The sequence below is a fragment of the Ambystoma mexicanum genome, chromosome 2p (assembly GCF_040938575.1).
Source record: "Ambystoma mexicanum isolate Mex_15411 chromosome 2p, UKY_AmexF1_1, whole genome shotgun sequence".
NCBI lineage: Eukaryota > Metazoa > Chordata > Amphibia > Caudata > Ambystomatidae > Ambystoma > Ambystoma mexicanum.
The window spans coordinates 1,062,906,123-1,062,926,361 of NC_090923.1; the positions used below are offsets into that span (position 1 = coordinate 1,062,906,123).

Consider the following 20,239-nt stretch of genomic DNA (forward strand, 5'->3'; position numbering starts at 1 on the left):
ATCCGAGGTTGCCCAGTGTGAAGGGTGACCCTATGAGGAGGAGTTCAGTTTTTTCACTATTGAGGCAGAGCCAGTTCTCTGCCATCCAGGATTGGATGGTAGAATAGATGGTGGTGAGGGTGGTGGTGTCTGCTAGGTAGTCACCTGTGAGTGGGATGAGTACCTGTGTGTCATCCGCATAATTGGTATATGATATGCCAAGGGAATCAAGGATGCTGAACAGGGTCCTTGTGAAGGGGTTATAGAGCTTTGGCGCGATACAGGAGCCCTGAGGGACACCGCAGGTGAGGAGGCTGGGGGAGGCGGAGGCTGAGTCAGAAAATACTTTCATGGCCCTTTCTTGGAGAAAGGAGGTGATCCATTGACAGGCTTTGGGGGAGAAGTTGGCTTAGGTGGCATGATGGTGGCATAGGTTGTGGTCAACCAAATCAAAGGCCGCGGATAGGTCCAGGAGCAGTAAGGGAGAATAACAATGCATATGGTGATACATTCTTGTATGAAATGTATATCACATTACAGTGATATCGTAACCATATTTTTAATAGTGCACTTATGAACAATGCTATGTGATACCACTTGCTGTTTTGTCAAGGAGAGAACGGTTGTGTTCCATCGCTTCCCGTGATGTCACTTCGGGGTGGTGGTCAAATGACATCACTTCCTGTGATGTAATTGGAGGTCAAAGGTTGTGTGATGTCACTTCCGCAACCCATGGCATTTTGGTGAAATGACATCCCTGAGTACAAGTGATGGTAGAATGATGTTAATTCCCATTTTCAGAGTCCATAGGACTCCATAGAGATTTCAGTGGAATTTGGGTCGATTTTGCTGATTTTTGGTAGAGGTAAACCTGCCACCTTACCACCAACCTTGTACGGCGGTGTGGTAATTTGGCAGTAGGGGAATTACTGTTGAATTAATGCCATTGCTGGCTGTACCACCGTCCTCATAATAAGGCCCTCGGTTCCCATTCAGTATTTATTTGTAAATAACAATAGCAGGCCCTTTGTTTTTAAGGTGAAAATGGATTGTGGCTTGACATGCAAGAATTTAACTCTGCAAGCATCCCTTTTACAGGTATTTTTCCATTTTAAAATATGTGGCAAAATACTGGTTGCGACATTTGGATTTTACAAACCAGAAAAAAAATATGGATCAATGCAGAAAAAAAGACCAATAAACAAATATGGATCAATACAGACGGAAAAGTTAAAAAAATAAATACCATAAAACGGGGAGCCCTGTTTATAATGTTAAATTGATGGGCGCGTCTATTTCACTCTTTGACCACTGGGTGGCGGTCATTAATTACATTTGAATTATTTTTGGCGAATGTCGACCACTTTACACTGAAGATCTGTTTATATCAATCATTTGAACCTTTATTTGGGGATCAATCGACATAGTGTGAGCTGTAGTGTGTTACGCGTTTTTTGTAGTCCACGAGAGTATGTTTGTGTTTGAGACATAGTATTTGTAGTAACCCCAATTTTGGAATCGCAAACTTTTTAGACTTTATTTTTTGCATCGCTATCCTTTTCTTTCAATAGTCAGGCATATAGGCTACGCATGCCATGTTCTCTGTGGTTTCTATAGGGGCACACAATTCTCCAGTAGCCCAATAATCATCAATAGTGGAACTGTCTCGCCATTAGCAGGCATCCCATTTACATGCCATTAAGCATAGCTGACTAAAATATATCACTGGGCCCCTCTCCCTTAACAAGGGGAGATGGCCCGAGCTAGGAGCCCTCAAGAGGGCCACACCCTCTTTCAGTACATTGTCAAGAATCCTGCTATGCCAATTGAGCGGCCCTCTAACCTGTTACTAACTTTTGGAATAAACCAAGGTGTGATGGGAGCCAGTCTAGTTTCTGATAACATTTGAAGGGAGATTAGACTATAACATCCCTTTAAATATGAAGTAGCTCTGATCCCATAAAAATAGATGTAATTTATAAATACATATTTTAAAAAAATACATGACATTGTTTTGAAATGTCAGCCATTTGTTGCAGAGGCCTCTTGTATGACACAACACAGAACACGTTCTCTTCCCAGCCTACTGTTCCGCATTCCACAGTGAACCTTTTCTTAAGCGCCATGGCAACCGGAGCATTATGGAATGCATCCCCTAGCAACAGCAGAGCCGGAGTCTGCCGCCCTGCTTCTGTGGCAGCCGGCCTATGAAGCGATCCGATCCCCAGGATTAGAATATTTAGGGAAAGCACTGTTTCTAATGTATGCATCGAGAATGTGCTAACAAGCAGCTACAAGGAACCAAGGTAGGCTAGAGCAAAGCACACCAGGATAACCACATTCTTTGGCAGGGATGTAGAGACTGACTGTAGTAGCATAACCCAGAAACCAACGCACAGGTCCTCTTTAAAAATGTGAGGTATTTACTTGGGAAATACCGCCAAACTCAAATACTGTTACTGCATGTGGTAATGAAAGGGCCCACATGATTGAGAGTCACGTGGACCCTTCAGTTATTCCCCACTTTGGTATCTGTGATGCTGGAAATGCTTTGGAGGGACAGGGCCTCCCTGTCCTTGTCCTGTAGTCCTTTTTCATTTGTGTTATGTATTATTTTCTGCCCAGGAGTCCATGTGGGAGTCCTGGCAGTATAGCTCTTCCTGTATTTGGTTTGGTGTACCGACCCATGGGATACCCTTATGGCACCGATGGGTGGGGGTACAACCCTGTGCCCCTAGTGTATGTTTTGGGGCACCTGTGTGTGGCCCACAGAGCAGGGGATGGGCTGGTGGCAGCTCCATGCTGAATTTGACAGGTGCTCTGAGTATCCTCCATTTTGGGATAACCCAGGCCGTGCCATTGGAATCAGTTGATTCCTGATAGGAAACAAGAGGGCCCCTGTGGCCTCTTGCTTGCTATTGCCTGTTACCTTGTTTTCCCAAAGTCCTGGGAAGACCTGACTCTGTCCCTTCCCCCTGACTGGCTGTTGGGTGGAAGTTCCATATAAGGTGGTGTTATGAAGTCCAGGCCAGACTGGCTGGAACCTTCCCAGTGACTGTGTGCTGTAGGTACACCCTTTGGTTGGGACCTGGGTGAGTGTGACCAATATGCACTTCTTGTTGTGGATGTCTGGTTTCTGGAATGAGAGACAAAGACAGAGACAGCTGTTGAGAAATAAGGACTCCGCGATAAGATACAATTACATTTATTTAGGTCAAGACGCAGCAGGCAGCAGACACGATAACACATAAAACGAACCAGGTTCAACTGCTCACTTTCAACATAAACATTCTGAAGTACTCACATTCCAAGCTACGTGCTACAGAACGTGAACACTTCATTTAGAACATAGCGTAACTGAGTCATGAATACCTTACTAGTAGACCCAGACATAACACACCTTCCCCCCTTACAAACACCCTGAAGTGTAATAGAATTATTCAATGTAAAAGTCTTTGAACTTGACTGGCATCCTTATCACTCTTTTGCTTTGTCCTTCTGTTCTGGTTTCAGAACCATCCAAATGACTCTTGTTTGAATGTCCTGAATCCTCCGAATCATCCTTATCAAATTTCAATGGCCCTCATTACGACCCTGGCGGAAAGGGGTTTACGCCGGCGTAAACCATGGCGCCCCTTTCCGCCTGACTACGAGTTCCCGTAGCGCCATGGTGATTTTTACGCCTGCTTTTTGCAGGCGGAAAAATCCATGGCGCTACGGGACTTGTTGTTAATTACGCCACCGTAATTTACGGTGGCGTAATTAACGCCTTCCCCACTCCCATTATACCCTATGGGGCAAAAATGGGAATGGGGAAGGGTAAATGGGGATTGCGGACTTACCGCCCCGCCAAGGTCGGAATGGGGCGGTAAGTCCGCCAACCACCATGGCGGAGTTGGCAGCTTAGCGCCATGGACCATGGTGCAAATTGCACCATGGATCTCCGCCAGGGTCGTAATGAGGCCCAATGTCTTTTGTGGCTTTCTCAGTCTCTGGTCAAAGCTCATTCCTTCACCCATATTGTTCTCTGCATCATTCTGATCATTGCAGCTCACATTCTTTTTGACCAGTCTAGATTTGGACCAGCATTCTCCACCTTCAAGAATGGCTACACTACCACGGATAGCTGAAACTCTTTTAGGACCCAGAAATTTGCTTTCTGTACATTTCAACCCCAGACGTGGATTTTTAATTAAAACAAAGTCCCCTACAGACAATTCTAGGTCTTTAACACAGAAGGTGGTATTAAACCTCTGTCTATAATCTTCCTGAGCTTTGGCTATTAAACTCATTATCTTCTGTCTGTCCACCTCTACACTCCCAGCCAATCCCAGCCAACCTGGGCATAATCTGGAGGCAGGTTGCCTCCCTTTCAATGAAACAAATGGTGAAATTCTGGTAGTGGAATGTGGTGTGATACAATAATTCCAAACCATCTCCCTTAACAGTTTAGACCACTCAATGCCAGAGTTTAAAGCTAATTGAATGCCACCCTTAATAAATCTATTGGCTCTCTCAACTATCCCATTCGCCCTAGGGTGATATAGAGCTGTTTTAGAATGTTTGATCTCATAACATATTAAGAATTCCATCATCATTTGGGAACAAAACTGTACCCCGTTGTCGGTGACAATCTCAGTGGGGAACCCTTCCCTGTAGAAGACTTCTTCAAAAAATTTGATTAGTTCAACTGTGGTCACTTCCCTTAATGCCTTGTATTCTAACCACTTGGTGTGGTAGTCTACCAACACCACCATAAATCTAAAACCATCACCCAGGCCTTGGACAGGACCGATGATATCCACTGCGAGTTTCTCCCAGGGTTGACTGGGGACCTGGATAGGACTGAGAGGAACCTCCCTGACTACTCTACTTTTGTCCGCATTTTCACATTCTACACAGCCCCTCACTTTCTTTTCTACTATGCTGTCCATACCTGGCCACCAATAAGACTGTCTCAGAAATCTTTTAGTACCATTGATTCCCAAATGACCTTGATGGGCCAGATCAATTAAACGGGACCTGGTACCTTCAGGGGGAACTATTTTGCCACCCCTCCTCAAAGTTTCACCATTTTTGGACAAATTCAAGTCCATTCTGACTTCATAGAACCGATCAAAATTCCTATCTAACGCATCTCTGGTAGGCCATCCACACCTTGTCCATTCCCTCACTCTGGTAAGACATGAGTCTTTTGCGTCAGCTTCAATCCACTCTTTCTTTCCCACTGCACAGGCTGCTATATCTGAAATATTCATGTCTTCTTCATACGTCAAACTAGAAGAATCTTCAACATGCTCTGAGGGAAGTCTCGAAAGACAATCAGCAACTACATTGCTTTTGCCTGGTATGTAACTTAGTGTAAAATTGTACCCTTGCAGCCCAACTATCCATCTGGCAATCCTTGGAGACCCTTTTTCCCAATCACAACTATTCAATAGTTGAACTAGAGGTTTATGATCGGATTTTACCAGGAATTCCTGTCCCCAAAGAAAATATTTAAAATGTAGAATAGCCCAGTATACAGCCAGAGCTTCCCTTTCGATTACAGAATAATTGCATTCAGCTCCTTTTAAAGACCTAGAAGCAAATGCAATAGTGTGGAATTATTTTCCCGAGTCTACCTGACATAGTGAGGCTCCTAATCCAGTCAAACTGGCATCAACCATGAGGGTTGTCTTTCTGCCATTCACGAAACATCCTAGCGAGGGGGCTTTTGAAATACTCTCTTTTATGGCAACAAATGCTCTCTCACACTCATTCGACCATGTGAAATTCACCCCTTTTTTTAACAAATTCCTCAGAGGTGAGGATATGGTGGCAAATCCCTCTACGAACTTGTGGTAATACTCCACCATGCCCATGAAGGACCTAAGCTGATCCTTATCAGTGGGTGCGGGGACCCGACAAATATTCTTTACTAATTTGTCTTTAGGAGAAACGCCTTGCCCTGAAACTTTATGACCTAAGTATTCGACTTCTCTGAGGGCAAAACGGCATTTCTCTCTCTGTACCGTGAGACCAGCAACTTTCAGTCTTTGCAAAACAGCTCTTAACACACAATCGTGCTCACTTTCAGACCCAGCATAAACCAATATATCGTCCTGGAATACTGCCACATTCTTAAGATCTTTCAATACTTCCTCCATTACTCTTTGGAAGACTGAAGCGGCGGATGCCAGTCCAAAAGGCATACGTAAGAATTTAAAGGTGCCCTCAGGTGTCACAAATGCAGTAAGATGTTGGCAGCTTTGCGATAAAGGAACCTGATGATAGGCTGCAGATAAGTCTATCACGGAAAACCAACTGGGTTCCCCAAGAGTAGCAAGTGTCTCTTATATAATGGGTAATGGGTGTCTTTCAACATAGATGTTTTTGTTAAGATCCCTAAGATCAACACAAAGTCTCAGACTCCCATTGCTCTTTGCGACCAGGACAACAGGAGAAAGCCATTCAGTTCCTTCAACGCATTCAATTACACCTTTCTGCGTTAAATTTTCAAGTTCCTCTCGAAGTTTCTGACGTAGTTTCAGTGGAACAGGTCTTACTTTGTGTACAGTTGGTCTAGCATTAGGCTTTAGTCTTATGTTGTGCTCAAAATTTGTTAACTTCCCACGGTTTGCGGTGAAGACCTCAGGAAACTCCTTCGACCACTTATCTTCGACTTCCGCAATGGCTACTGGCTCTGTGGCATTGGCTTGGATGCGGATGCCGAGTTCTCTCTGTTCATCCCACCCCAATAGTGATGCTCCCTTCCTGGCAACTAGTATTTTGGCTGAGCACTCTTTTCCTCTATATGATACTCTAGTATGGAATTTACCAACCAGGTCAATGGATGATTCTCCGTATCCACACGGTTGGACACCAGCTCGAGACAAGATGTGTGTGTCCTTCCCCAGCACATTCTTAAAGGTATCTAATGAAACAATAGCCCATGGGGAAGCTGAGTCGACTTTCATTTCAATGTTGCACCCGTCGATGACGAATTGATCAATCGGCCCTTTGACATCGCCAGACATAGAATAAATGTGGAAGATGTGACGAGTACCATTTTCCTGAATGGGCATTTCGTCTGCTCTTGTGGCATGGATTTCAGGGTCCCGTTGTTCAATGACATTGATGGAGGACTCCTTGCACACATTTGAAAAGTGACCCCTTTTCTTGCATTTGTAACATTCCGCAAATCTCGCTGGACATGTAGGGTAATTAGACAAGTGTCTTGAATTGCCACATCTGGTGCACCTTTGACTCCACCATTCTTTTCTGGTAGGTGCTTTTTTCCTTGGCATGACTGCGCAAACACATTGTACAATACTTTGAGTCGATTGCTTGTCAACTCTCATCGCTCTCATATACTGGGATGTTTGCTCAATGCTGCGCGTCAGCTCCACCGCCTGTTCCAGGGAGACGTCCTTGGCCAGTAACTTCTCCTGCACCCTGGGGCTGTTTGTACAGCGCACCAATTGATCCCTGATAAGGGAATCAGTGAGATCCCCAAACTCACATGTATGACTGAGTGTCCTTAGTGACGCCACGTAAGACTCCACTGACTCCGCACAGTCCTGAGCCTGCTGAAAAAATGTGTGTCTCTCAAAGGTTATGTTCTTCCTTGGCTCAAAGTGTTCCTCGATTTTCTTTACCGCATCCAGGTATTCGTCAACATCACCTGCACCTTCTTCCGCGCCTCGGGTGAGGCCATCAAACACAATGCGCCCCTCAGTTCCCAGGTTGTGAAGCAGCAGTGCCTTTTTTCTAGCTCGGCTATATCTGTCACCACCAATAGCCACTATATAATTCTCAAAAGTTTTTATCCACCTGTCCCATCTAAGAGGAGGTTGTCCAGGTTCAGGAAGGAAGGGTGCAGGAGGTGGGATTGCTGCTGCCATGATTGCAGGGTGCACTGCAAAAGGAATTGATCTGAAGTTGCAGGTGTCACAATAACAATGTGCCTTGGGTGGAACAAGAAACAGGGAGCGTTCGCACTGGCTGGGGTGGAATATGCACCAGCCTCTCCCCTATGATATCAGAAAAGCTCCTGGGTGGAACGTTCTGTGAAACACCTGTGACCTCACAATGGGTGCTGTTAGCAGTCCGGGGTCCTTCCCCAGCTTCAAAATTGAATGTTCTGTGAAAAACCCATTGTTGCCAGAACGTTACTTGAATGTAGCTGGTTACTGCTGGGCTGGCTCACAGTAGAGATTGCGGTGCAACGTTGTGGCCCAGGTTGAAAGTAAACAACAAATCAAGAGTGACCCAAAACTCTCAGACGTTGAGATACTGTGTGTGTAAATGTCATTGATCATCCAAAACAAGACCTGCGTGTAGGACGTGCCCTTGAAATGAGCCTCCACCCCCTCCCTTTTTTTTTTTATGTGTCAGACCCGATCTGACCTGAAAGAGCGGGGCGCTCTGCGTCTGCTGCCTGCAAATCACTGCTTGTCAGACGATTGAAGCGCCGCTCAAACTCCCACTGCAGGGAGGAGCGGCAAGGCAGGTGGGCGAGCTAAGTTTGATCAGCCGTGTGCTGCTCCGTTCGTGTGGCGCGGAGGGCGGACTGTCGTAGGAAGCTGGATGAGGGCCGGGGTAACGCGGGTCGATCCTCGTCGCCAATGTTGAGAAATAAGGACTCCGCGATAAGATACAATTACATTTATTTAGGCCAAGACGCAGCAGGCAGCAGACACGATAACACATAAAACGAACCAGGTTCAACTGCTCACTTTCAACATAAACATTCTGAAGTGCTCACATTCCAAGCTACGTGCTACAGAACGTGAACACTTCATTTAGAACATAGTGTAACTGAGTAATGAATACCTTACTAGTAGACCCAGACATAACAACAGCCCTGCCCAAAACTGGCATGCATGCAGTGTGTAGTGTTGAATGGCTGGGTACTTGTCCCAATCCACATTCCTTGTTGTGAGTGTCTGAGAGGGAGGAGAATGGCCTGAATGCACTGTATGCCTGATTGGCTGACTGACTGCCTGAATGCCCTTCTGTATGATTGGCTGCTGAGTGTGACCCAGCAGTGTGGATGAGAGGCAGAATAGTATATCTGCGGTTCTCTCACCACTGGAAATTTTTCAGAAGCTGAGTTGACACTTGAAGAGTAACTGGAACTGCTTATCCTCGACGCCCAGCTGGAAGAAGAAGATCTGCTGCTGCATTTGCTTCGACCCAATCCAAAAGCTGTCGAGTTCGTCGAGGACTGATCCGAGAGGGGACCTGGTTAGGCGCCCTCTTCCCGTGCTCCGAGGGACCATCAAGCACCACTAACCTTTGCCGAAGGTTAGTGGAAGTCAGACCCTCGAAAGGCTGCCGACCGGAGACGGGGACCGACGAGGAGAACGAAGTGAAGCACCCGGACATCGACGCTGCTGAAGTCCATTGGCGTAGACCAGGGTTCGGAGTATCGCCGTAACCGCTGGAGGCCCGTTGAAGCCGTGTTGCCCAGGAGAGGGGACCACTTGACGCCATGCCATCGACGACCGCAGCCGTGCACTCCATTGCCTAAGACTGTTGAATCGAAGGACTTCCTTGTCCACACCATCGACCGCTTTGTCCCACCGGAGAAAGTCGAGGATGCCCACGCGCCAAGGAGAATCCGCCGGTTGGTTTTCCACCACCCGAAGACCACAAAGACACTGACGACTCAGCGCCCTTGTCGGGCCACAGTTCTTCAGAAACTCTTTGCGGTCCTGAAATATCCGACGCAGAGGTGCCCTGCACACCTCATCCTCACAGGATGTTGCCGAGGAGCACCACCTGGATCGACGCCATGGTCTTGGCACCCCCAAACTTTTCATCGACGCCGTTGACGCCAAGTTCGCTTTCTTCAACGCCTCTCGACGATCCGTGGCTCCTGCTTTAAATGGAGTCACTCAAGAAGGATTCATCGACGCCTCTTCGAGAACTCTGCTCTACCAGGTACATTGGGGGGTAGAAACATTATAGAAGGAAATAGGACTTATAGACAATATATGGACTGAGCTTGTGATACATCTTTGCTTTACAGGTTGCCCAGGTGGGGGGATCTCCACACAGAATTGTGTCTAGGTAACGGGGCCAGTATTCTGCCAATTGTTCTAACCAACTGCTTTCCTCCTATGTCTATTGTTGGTTGCCTTTATTAATTGATTTGTGTGACATATGACCAGAGTATAGTTGATGCACATTAATGAGATCTGCTAATAATTGTGGTGCCACTTTAGAACTGTAGATATTTACCATTGTTGATTTTCTGAGCACAAAGTGAGTTATTGTGATAGTGTACATAACTTTGAATATTAATTATATAAAGACTGTGTTTTAACCAATAGAGTGTGTGGACATTCCTTTGTGGGGGTTTGGGGACTACACTGTACTTAAGAACCAGCCTGCATCCCCTCCTGAGAAGCTAGGCCCTGATTGTTCGACCATAGCTACCGAATAGAGAATCTTGGCTGGGGTCCTCTGTGCCTCTCCTCTACCATATAGAGAGCGGAAGTACATACCCCCCTCCAGCCTTTACAGTGTCGCATTGGAATCCATCAGGATTGGGAATTACCACTTGAAGTACTGGTTTTGTGCGGAAGACATTTACGCCATACAAAACCAAGTGGATTTTGTGAAAATCTAAATATGGTGGTGAAGTAAAATTGGCAGTAATCCCATTACTGTATATAAGAGCCACACCTAACACTCAATATTGTCAAATATTGCACACTGCCCAAATTGGTCCTGTGAGGAGCCAGAAATAAGACACAGACACAGAGAGCTCATAGTTTTGGCTATGCACTTTTATTTCAAATAGAAGGGGGTTGGGAAATGCCTAGCTGTCCTTACCCTAAGTGGTATTTCCCTATCACAACCAAAACTAAAGGTCTGTCCTGTGTGAAGATGTCCAAAGCAAAATGTCCTGTGTCCGAAAGCCTATCCTAGCCCTCACACTCTACAAGTAACTATAATGTGATAAGGATAATGTCTTTGAACTTGGAAGTGCAAATGTTCAAGATTAAATGAAAAATGTAACTCCAACACCAAAGTTCACAGTTCCAGGGGATGGCTCCCTTCCCAGGCTTCTCTTCACCAACACAATGAATCAATTAGACAACCAAAGTTCTTTATAGCCCAAGAGGATAACCCCCTACGGTTGGCATCACAGTTCAATCCCAGGGAGCGTGCTCTCTTCCCAGGTCTCTTTAAAACACTGAGAAACTCCTAAGGGTAGGAGCCTTCCTGGCATGGGGGTGGGGGGCTCTCTGGTCAACAAAACAACTAATACTTGGATTTGCCTGGTATATTCTCCTGCCAGGGCTTTTCTCATGTGATTCACTTTACACACTTTTAAACTTGACTTTGCCTGGTATACTCTCCTGCCAGGGCTTTCTCATGTGATTCACTTTACACACTTGCAAACTTGACTTTGCCTTGTGTACTCTCCTGTCTGGGCTTTCCTCCTGTGAATCACTTTACACACTTGCAAACTTGACTTTGCCTGGCATACTCTCTTGCCTGGGCTTTTCTCATGTGATTCACTTTACACACGTGTAAACTTGACTTTGCCTTGCATTCTCCTCGTATATTTCTTGCAGTCACTTTGCTATTATTCCGAAGACATCGGGTCTCAAATTCCCTTTCATTCACTATGCTTGCTTTCATCTGTCTTTGATAAAGTTTCTGAGTGCCCCGGTGTCCCACTTTCCCTTCTCGGGACTCATCAGCTTTCCTTGGCATTCTCCAGCTTCTGCGGCAAACGGTGTGATGAATTAGCAATGATTCCCCCAGAAACCCTGACCTAGGACTCTTCTCATGTGGCCAGGGAAAGGCAGATGCTTCCTGATCTTGACCCTGGGAGTGGTTTTCTGCAAGAGGATCACATGAGGGGGGAAGCAGGTCAGGAGGAATGGGAAACCCCATTGTTTAACTTTCCCCAAAGCCCCACTCTTTTAATGGCTAATTGCAAAACCACAGAAGTAAGAAAACCAACATTTTGGGCTGAAGAGGCACAATGTTGCATGAGTGGTCAGTTCATTAGTGCAGATGACCCACACCTGAGGGAGACTGCGAGGTTTAAAAGGCCTCCTCAGGTGCAGACCATTGAAGAAGAGAAGGAGCCGACTTTGCTTGTGAAGAGAAGAGGAAGTCAGAAGGCACATAGTTGGCAGCCCAGACAGAAGCTAGAGGAAAGAGAGGATTCTGGGATCACTGCAGGACAGATACCAGCTGCTGGTCCATAGAAGGTCTGTATCCCCGGAAACCTAAAGTGTAGAGGTCGCGCAGCAGGAAGCGTGTAGAAGGAAGGCATTCCCCCTTGTGACCCGCTCTGAAGAGGCTGCACAGCAGAAAGCATGCAGTTGGCTGTTTCAGGTGGCTGTTGTGCACCTCTAAGCCTCAAGGCTGTCTCTGGTGGCTGGCGTGCAACAGGGGACTTCCGGAGCGAGAGGAGCTCCATTTGGAAGTGTCGTGAACGAAGGCCGACTCACCGAAGGGGTTTGCTGTGTCGTAAAGAGCCGGAGCATTAGAAGTCCTGTAGAATGCAAGGGAACAGAGGTGCACAATAAAACCGGTAAGTGAATCCGGAGCACTCTGTCCCTGCTTGCAGGTGGGCGAGTGCGAGACACTTGCATAGTAGCAGATAGAGTGCAAAGCTGCACTCGCTTGTGAATGAAACCAATTCACAAGTTGCTTTTGAATACCAAGCATTTGTAAAATAACAGAGGCAGCACTTGCATAAGAGTAAACATGGTTCCCAAGCTATTTGTGTGGTATACAGTCTTTTAAACTAATTGAAAATAACAAATGACATTTTAACAAAAACTAAAACAACGATAAAAAATATCTCATTTTAAAAAAAACATGTGTGGGGTTGGGGTAAGTGGTTAAAATGGGTGGGGAGGTGTTGGGGTGGTGATTTAAACATGCAGAAACAGGGGGCTGGGTCCTCTGCCCCAAATAAAATAAAATAAAAAAATCAATATTTTGTCATTGTTTTAGGTTAATAAAAAATGCATTCTTCATTTATTCATTCGTTAAAATCACATGTAACCTATTTGTGTATGTCTAGCTAGGGAAAAGCAGCTAAGACTTAAAAGACAAAAGCCAAATGACTGTAATATTGAAAGTGGGAATTTTCGTAAAAACCAACCAACTGTGCGGGCAACTATATGAAGAGTTGATGTCAGTAAGCATTGCCCAAGCCAAGAGAGGCTGGATATAAGACAAACACAATCTGGACAGTATTGCAAACAGCAGAAGGGGGTTAATGCAAGGGATGTAAACTCTGGAATGAAGTGCCCCTATTTTTTATACAACATCTTATACACGTTGGGATACCCACAGCATGTCAAAACCAGGGGAGAGGTAGGAGACCATGTCCCTGTCTGTCTTTGGTTGTTTGTGAAGTGGGGAAACAAGAGTTGCAAAAAGGCTGACCTTCTGGGGAGAAGAGTCCAGAAGGAAAGGAACATCATTTACAGAAAACGGTTAAAGAGCATCAATGTGAATCTTATCTTCCCTGAAGAGGTGTTGAGAAACTTGAACCTGTAATTTGATGAATGCTGTGAAGCTGTTGTAAACTCTTGTCAGGTGACATTGACTATAAAAAGCACTACTTGTTGTGAAAAGCTGTTCGGGGAGGGGAGTATACCCAAATGGAAATCCTGTGGAAATTATAGGCTTGGCAAGGATGCAGGTGAAGTGGAAGTTGGAGAAGGGCTACAAGGTGGCCCTGAGAAAGATTTTGTTTGTTTTAGTAGTACTGGAGGAAGAGCCTAGAAAGGCTGTTGCAGAGAAGTTATATTTCCAGGAGTTGTTAAAGTGGCAAGTCATCCTGACCAATATAAACATTGTTGCTATCGAAGAACTAAAAGTCTGTTCAAACAAGAAGAACAATCTTGTGATCTATGTATTGGAACTTTCTGTTGACAAGTTGAAGTTACAACAGACTATATTGGAACTTTGTTGCGAATCTGGATTTTCTTGTGTTCTTTTTTTTAAACTGTGAAGCAGAATCACGTTTAAAACCTGGGGAAGTAGAGTTCACCCAGGTTGTGAAGAAATACTTTGGTTACTATATGAACTCAATCATTGTTTGGAACTGGCATGTATTTCCTTGTTTATTTGTTACATGTGTGAGGGACTGATATCCCTTGTTAAAGTGTTTCCTTTAGTTTATTTTAGGCAGGGAAATCCTCGTTAGGGTAGGGATAATGAGGCATTCATCCAACCTAATATTCAAATAAAAGGGCATTTGTTGAGAAAACTTCACAATGTGGCCCGCCTCACATTTCTGACACCTCACAATGGGTTGCAGCATTCCAGGGTCCTGCATGCCTTTCATGGGCTTGGTTTGGCTTTGCTCAGCTGCTCCCTCATCCCTTGTGGCCCCCGCCTTGTTGTGGAGCCCTTCACTGTGTCCGGGTGTCTTTGGTACTGCTGCTCAGCTTGCGCAGCTGTCAGAGTGACTCCTTCTTCTTCCTGTTGCGGCTCTGATAAAGCAAACCAGCACCTCCAGTCTACCTTCCTTCGCCCTTCCTTCTACCTTTCCTTCTACCTTTCTTCGTCATCCTACTGAGCCGGTTGGCTCCACGGTTTGCTTTGTGGCTTGGTTGTCCCTCGTTCTGCACTGAAAGGACAAAGCTTTCCCTGGCAACGTCTCCGCTCTCCACGCTGGTTGGGAAAGCTTTGCAAACACTAAAGCGTGTGATGTGCTCCTCATACTCATTAATCGTCATTAATGCATTCAGTCTCTTCGCCCAAGTATATCAATGCATATGGGATTGATAGGCAGTTCTTGGTAGCTTACTCTTGGAGTATTGAAAATGTCATGAGTAGATTTGGGGGAGGTTTGAAGAGTGATCTTCATTACTCTGTTCAGTCTCCTCATCTAAGTACTTCTATGCAAATGGGATTGATAGGCAGTTCTTGCTAGCTTATTCATGGTGTATTGAAAAATATCATTAGTAGGTCTTGTGGGCTGTAGAAAGGGTTTACCACAGTATGTCATTAAAGCATGAGGAATAGAGGGAACATCCCTATAAAAGATAGGGGGAAACCATGTCTCGACCTATGATGTCAACTTTCCCCATGACAGTCGCCTCCCCCGTGTGCTCCTCCCTCGCATAGCCGATTAGCCGCCTCCACTCTCCGCCCTCTGCAACTCATCCAGAACTCCATCCTCTATCTTAATCTGCCTACCTCCACTCGCCGCCCTCTGCAACTCATCCAGAACAGGACTGCGAGACTTGTCCTTGGCCTCAAGCCCAGGGACCGTATCTCTCCAGGACTGAAATCTCTACACTGGCTCCCAGTGGCTGTGAGGATTAAGTTCAAAACCCTCTGCATTGTCCACAAGGCCTTCTGGTGCCTAAATACCTTCAACTCTCTCTTCCTAAATCCTCAGGGTCAGCCGCTTATCGAAGCAACAAGCTTGGGGTAGATCTCTCTCTGCAGCAGGGGCCTCCCTCTGGAACAGCCTTCCTGCCTCCCTGAAACTTGAGGAGAACCATCTCCGGTTCCGGAAGCACCTCAAAACCTTCCTCTTTGCTTCTGCTTTCTCTCTCCCTCTCCCCTGCTAAATTCTTCACTGAAACTGCACTGGACCTGCACCTGGGCCACTCTCACCGACCTCGGTCCTTGGCCCAGCCACTCTCCACTTGCACTGCCTCCTTGGCAACCCCTGCACTGAGGGACTGTCTCTGTATCCCTACAGCCCCCCTTCCCAGCACCTGTCTGCACTTACCTTGCACTTGCCACCAGCTGGCCCTATTTATTTATTTTTTATTCTACTTACCCTGTACTGCACTTCCCCCTCCCCTTCCCCTTGCACTTTTTTCCTCCCCCCTGCCCCTGCACTTGCGCGATCTAAATGACACCGGGCCTAGTAGGATCATTGTCTATCTTCCCCTTGTTCCCCCCTCCCTGCCTCGTCGCACCTTGAAACACTTGTGTATAGGCGTGTTACAAATGCTATATCATATCATACCATATCATATCAGGGTCAGGATCAGGTAACGACTGCCGTCCCCTGGCCACATGAGAAGAGACCACCCCTTGGAAAGAAGTGATGACATCATCAGATTCATCACAATCCCTAGTCAATTGGGAACATTTAATAGAACATTTTTATAAACATAGAAAATATATCCAACTGAATGTCCAACTGAATTTAACATTCTTGAATGGTAATCCACATATTTTTAACATCATGTTTTCACTGTCCATTTCATAGACCCACATCTTGTGAGTCAAAAACAGAGCAATGAAACAACTTGATTCTAAATGATGATCAGCAAGATGTTTTGTGCTGTCCGACGAGGTCCTGGTTAAAGTAAATCTTCTCTGAGGAATGTCATCTCAAATAAAATGGTCCATAAGTTTGCGCTCCAAAGATAAACATTTCTTGACGGCATCCCGTCTATGTCTTCTGAAACACTGGCTTACTCTCTTTTGATGTTTATAAAAATGTTCTAGTAAATGTTTATATCATTTGGAGAAACAATAGTGGCTACATTTTTAGTTTGGGCTATTAGGTATCACTGGCGAGACTTATAGAGCACAAACTATTGCATTTGAGTACTAATTCAAGTTTAGATAGCGAGGAATATGAGGGACACAGAGGAATGAAATGTGAGGAGGGACACACCGTGTATAGGTATTGTTTGGTTATGAGCCCACTGTAGCAGTGTCGCACAGATGACAAGCACCAGGTAAGTCCTTTCAGAGTGTAGCTTTATTGCCAGTTAGTCCGCCAGCACACGTAGGATAGGTACACGGAAGACATACACAAACACAGATGATAGGTAACAGAAAGCACTGGCATCCCCAAGCCCTTCACCCAGCTATCTCCAACTGACAGACACACGGTTCCCTACAGAACCCAAACCATGGACACCAGCATTCTAGCTGTGATGTCACCAGCTCTGACATCATCACCAAGTCACAATACTACACCCACTCATTGCCTGCCCGTTGCCATGCTAATCCCTACAACCATTCCCACCCACTTCTGCCTTTCCTGCCCCAAAACTCCTTCTCATGGGAACTCTTTGAGCTTGTGAGCTTGCTTTAATGAATGCTTTCGTGCAGCGTGCTGACGTGCTGACGTAAGTGTTAAGGTTGTTGGAGGTGGGAGGAGGTTCTTATGGAAGAGTGCAGCTGCAGCGCCGGGCCTTACCTCGCAGACAAGGCTCTGCTTCCCTGCCGCAGCATCCCGGAGTTGCCACCATGGAAAGGGAGAAGGGACTATGTGTAGTCCCTTCACCCATTCCATTGTGGCCATTTTTTTATTTACTTTTTTATTAATTGGTTTTAATTGCCACCACGGAAAGGGAGAAGGGACTACTCTTAGTTCCTTCACCCCGATCCCTGGCAGCCATTTTTGTTGCTTTTTTTTTTTTGCAGCGGCGTTTCTCAACTCTAGAAAAATTACTATTAGTATCCCGGTATGACATGGGGTACTGATGGCAATATGACCCTCGGAAGGGAGCATTACAGTTTGGGTAATGCCCCTCGGGCTCCGTTACCACCCTTGCATCGCTCATGCTTCTATCTATGGCCCCGGGGGCATTACCCGACTGGTAATGCCCCCTCCTCAGGTCATATTGCCTAAACCAGATATAATAGAAAATAATGTATTTTAATTAAGCAATAAGCCCTGAGATGCAGGGGCATTACTGAGTCAGTTAATGCCCTGGGGTCCATAGTTATAGGCCCGAGCGAAGCCCGAGCAAGACTGGGGTACTAATAGCATTTTTTCTGTTCCGAAACCCTGCAGCATTACGTAACAGAAAAAAAATGTCAAAGAAAATGCCCGCCGGGGAAGGAAAAACGGAGTCCGTTTTCCCTTTCCATGGCGGCCATCGGGAGCGGAGCACATTCCCTCCCAATAAAGGAGAAATAAGAAGGTAAGTGGGTTTTGGGGGGAGGGGATTGTTTGCATGGGAGGGGGCAGGGAAAAAAAACATTTACCTGAATCCCCAGTGGGGGAGGATGGCAGCCTCCAGGCGTGTGAAGGCTCGAGCGGGGATGGCCCCATTTCGAGCCTCCTCATTGACTGAGGGGCTGCCACAACCCCCCTCGACCCCCCCCCGGCGGGAACAATGGCAAGGAATCCTGGCCAAGGGATTCCAGGTCGGGTAATGCCCCGGCGAGGGCCAATCAGAATGTTTGTTACATTCTGGTTGACTCTCAATGGGTACTAATAAAAGATAGGTTACAGAACAATAATTAGACACCACTGAAATGAAAAAGTGATTAAATAGTGAATTGTGATACAATCACCTGACACAAACACAATTTATATACAAAAGTGTTTTCTCAAATTAATAAAACATGTTAATATCATTTAAACAAAACACTGGACCATGATGATACACAGCCCAACATGTTTCAATCCTCCATGTGGTTGTAGGATTTTTTCAGGGGCAACCCAAATTGGAACAGGTGAAACACACCTAAATACACCTTATTAAGGGTTTGGCATTGATGTAAAAATATAGAGCACCACACAGGGCTCAATTTTGCACATCTCAATTCTAAACGTAAACTTGTTTAGGTATTGCATGTAATGGTTCAAATTATCTGAATTAATGTGGGTCTAAAACAGAAATAATGAAATTGAAAAACGACTGTGCTCTATATACTAGAAACAGGTATAGTCATTGGGCCTCATTACGAGTTTGGAGGTAGCCATGGTGAACAAAGGATTACAGCAGGCAGGCTGCAATACTTTGTGCCTGCCTGCTGTAATCCGTTGTTCACTTATACTTTACCCTGATCGCCACTGGGTTTACTGCAGTGTTCTTCATACTTTTTATCGTCTTTACCTTTTTTTGACCACAGATCATTATCATTTGGTGGTGCCTGCTCATAGTTGTGTTTTTAAAGTCACGCGTGGTGACATTGCAACACAGTGATGTCACATGTGTGTGACATACCATATGATATGGACCATGAACTGTTGGTATCTATTTATAATAATGAGTTTCAAAAATTCATAACCAACTGTATCATACTGTGAGAATAATAATGCACGATATACATACAAGGTATCTGTTATGTTTCTTTGTCAATGATGATACAACACTGTTATATAATTTAGGAGATTTAATCATAAGGAAGTCCCCCACAGCACATCTCATACAACCGGCAACTTCTTCTCGTGTGGTTCAGAATCCAAGTTCCAGAACCATACGAGAGGAACACGCTTAAATGGAATTGTGCATAAGTAATAACATTCTACATTATAACAATATCATTAAAGAAAGAATTGACTGGGTAGTGTTCTGATGTTATGATCATTAATTGTAATGAAAACCATTGCTTATTGTTATTCAGAACTGTCACTGGTATCCATGGGCGTAATTTTAGGGGGGTACAGGGGTGTTTGTCCCCCCAACATTCATGGCTCACCATTTTATCCCCATTCATTTGGCCGGGGCACCTTTTCTTCAGATGTCATGTCCCCCCCACCATTTTCAGCAAAGTTACTCCACTGCTGGTATCTATATTTTGTTATCGCTCCTAATAACAAAGAATGTCTGTTTGAACAACTGAAGATTTCAAGCAAAGAATATGAAATCTTCAGTTATTCAACATTTTGTGGAGAATGGGCATCAAATATCTCAATTAGGACTTCGGATTTTGGAGGTGATAAAGAACGATTCAACAAACATACGCCAAAGCCTTTTACAAAGAGAGGCATTATGGATAGACAGATTAAATGCTGTGACCTTACCTCGCTCAGATGTTAAATATCGCAGAATCATATTTTTCTTTTTGTAGCCAGCTTCTGCTTCTTTTTAGATTTAGTTTTTTGGATGTCTTGCTATTCCTTTTACAAGTTGGTATATGGGTGTGAGAGTGCTCCAACTTAGTCTCCACTAGTATCGCCATTAGAGAGTTTGCCTCAATAGTAAGACTTCTCAAAAATGTATGTGACCCTAGATTATACCTTCTACTGTGAAGAAAGCTTCTTTTTATAGGTCTTATTTTTTGTTTTCACACGAGACGTTTTGTAATTTGAGTGCTTTCCTTCACCATTTTCAATAGTCTGAAGTGGATTATTGCCCTCTTTTTCTATTACCTGAGGATTAGCAATATCAATTCCACTAAGGGACACCCCTGGCTCAGCCATATTCAAATCTTCATTGGCGCTCCCAAGAGCAAAGCAGATTTCAGAGCCCCTCCACGGATGCGGCTTCCTAAAAGATGAATTATTTCTAAATGTCATTTAGGAGGATGTGGTGTGGTGTTTTGCTTCATCTATAAGATTGTC

The 20,239-nt window shown here is 45.2% G+C and overlaps 1 protein-coding gene across 1 annotated transcript in view; it reads left to right on the forward strand.

Moving 5' to 3' along the window:
• Positions 1-2,117: 2,117 nt before the first annotated feature.
• Positions 2,118-20,239, forward strand: part of LOC138567111 (phospholipase A and acyltransferase 3-like) — a 259,361-nt gene continuing 241,239 nt past the window's right edge. Inside the window, exon 1 of the mRNA XM_069644991.1 lies at positions 2,118-2,285. The gene's annotated coding sequence lies outside the window, so the exon portion shown is untranslated. The remainder of the gene's footprint in view (positions 2,286-20,239) is intronic.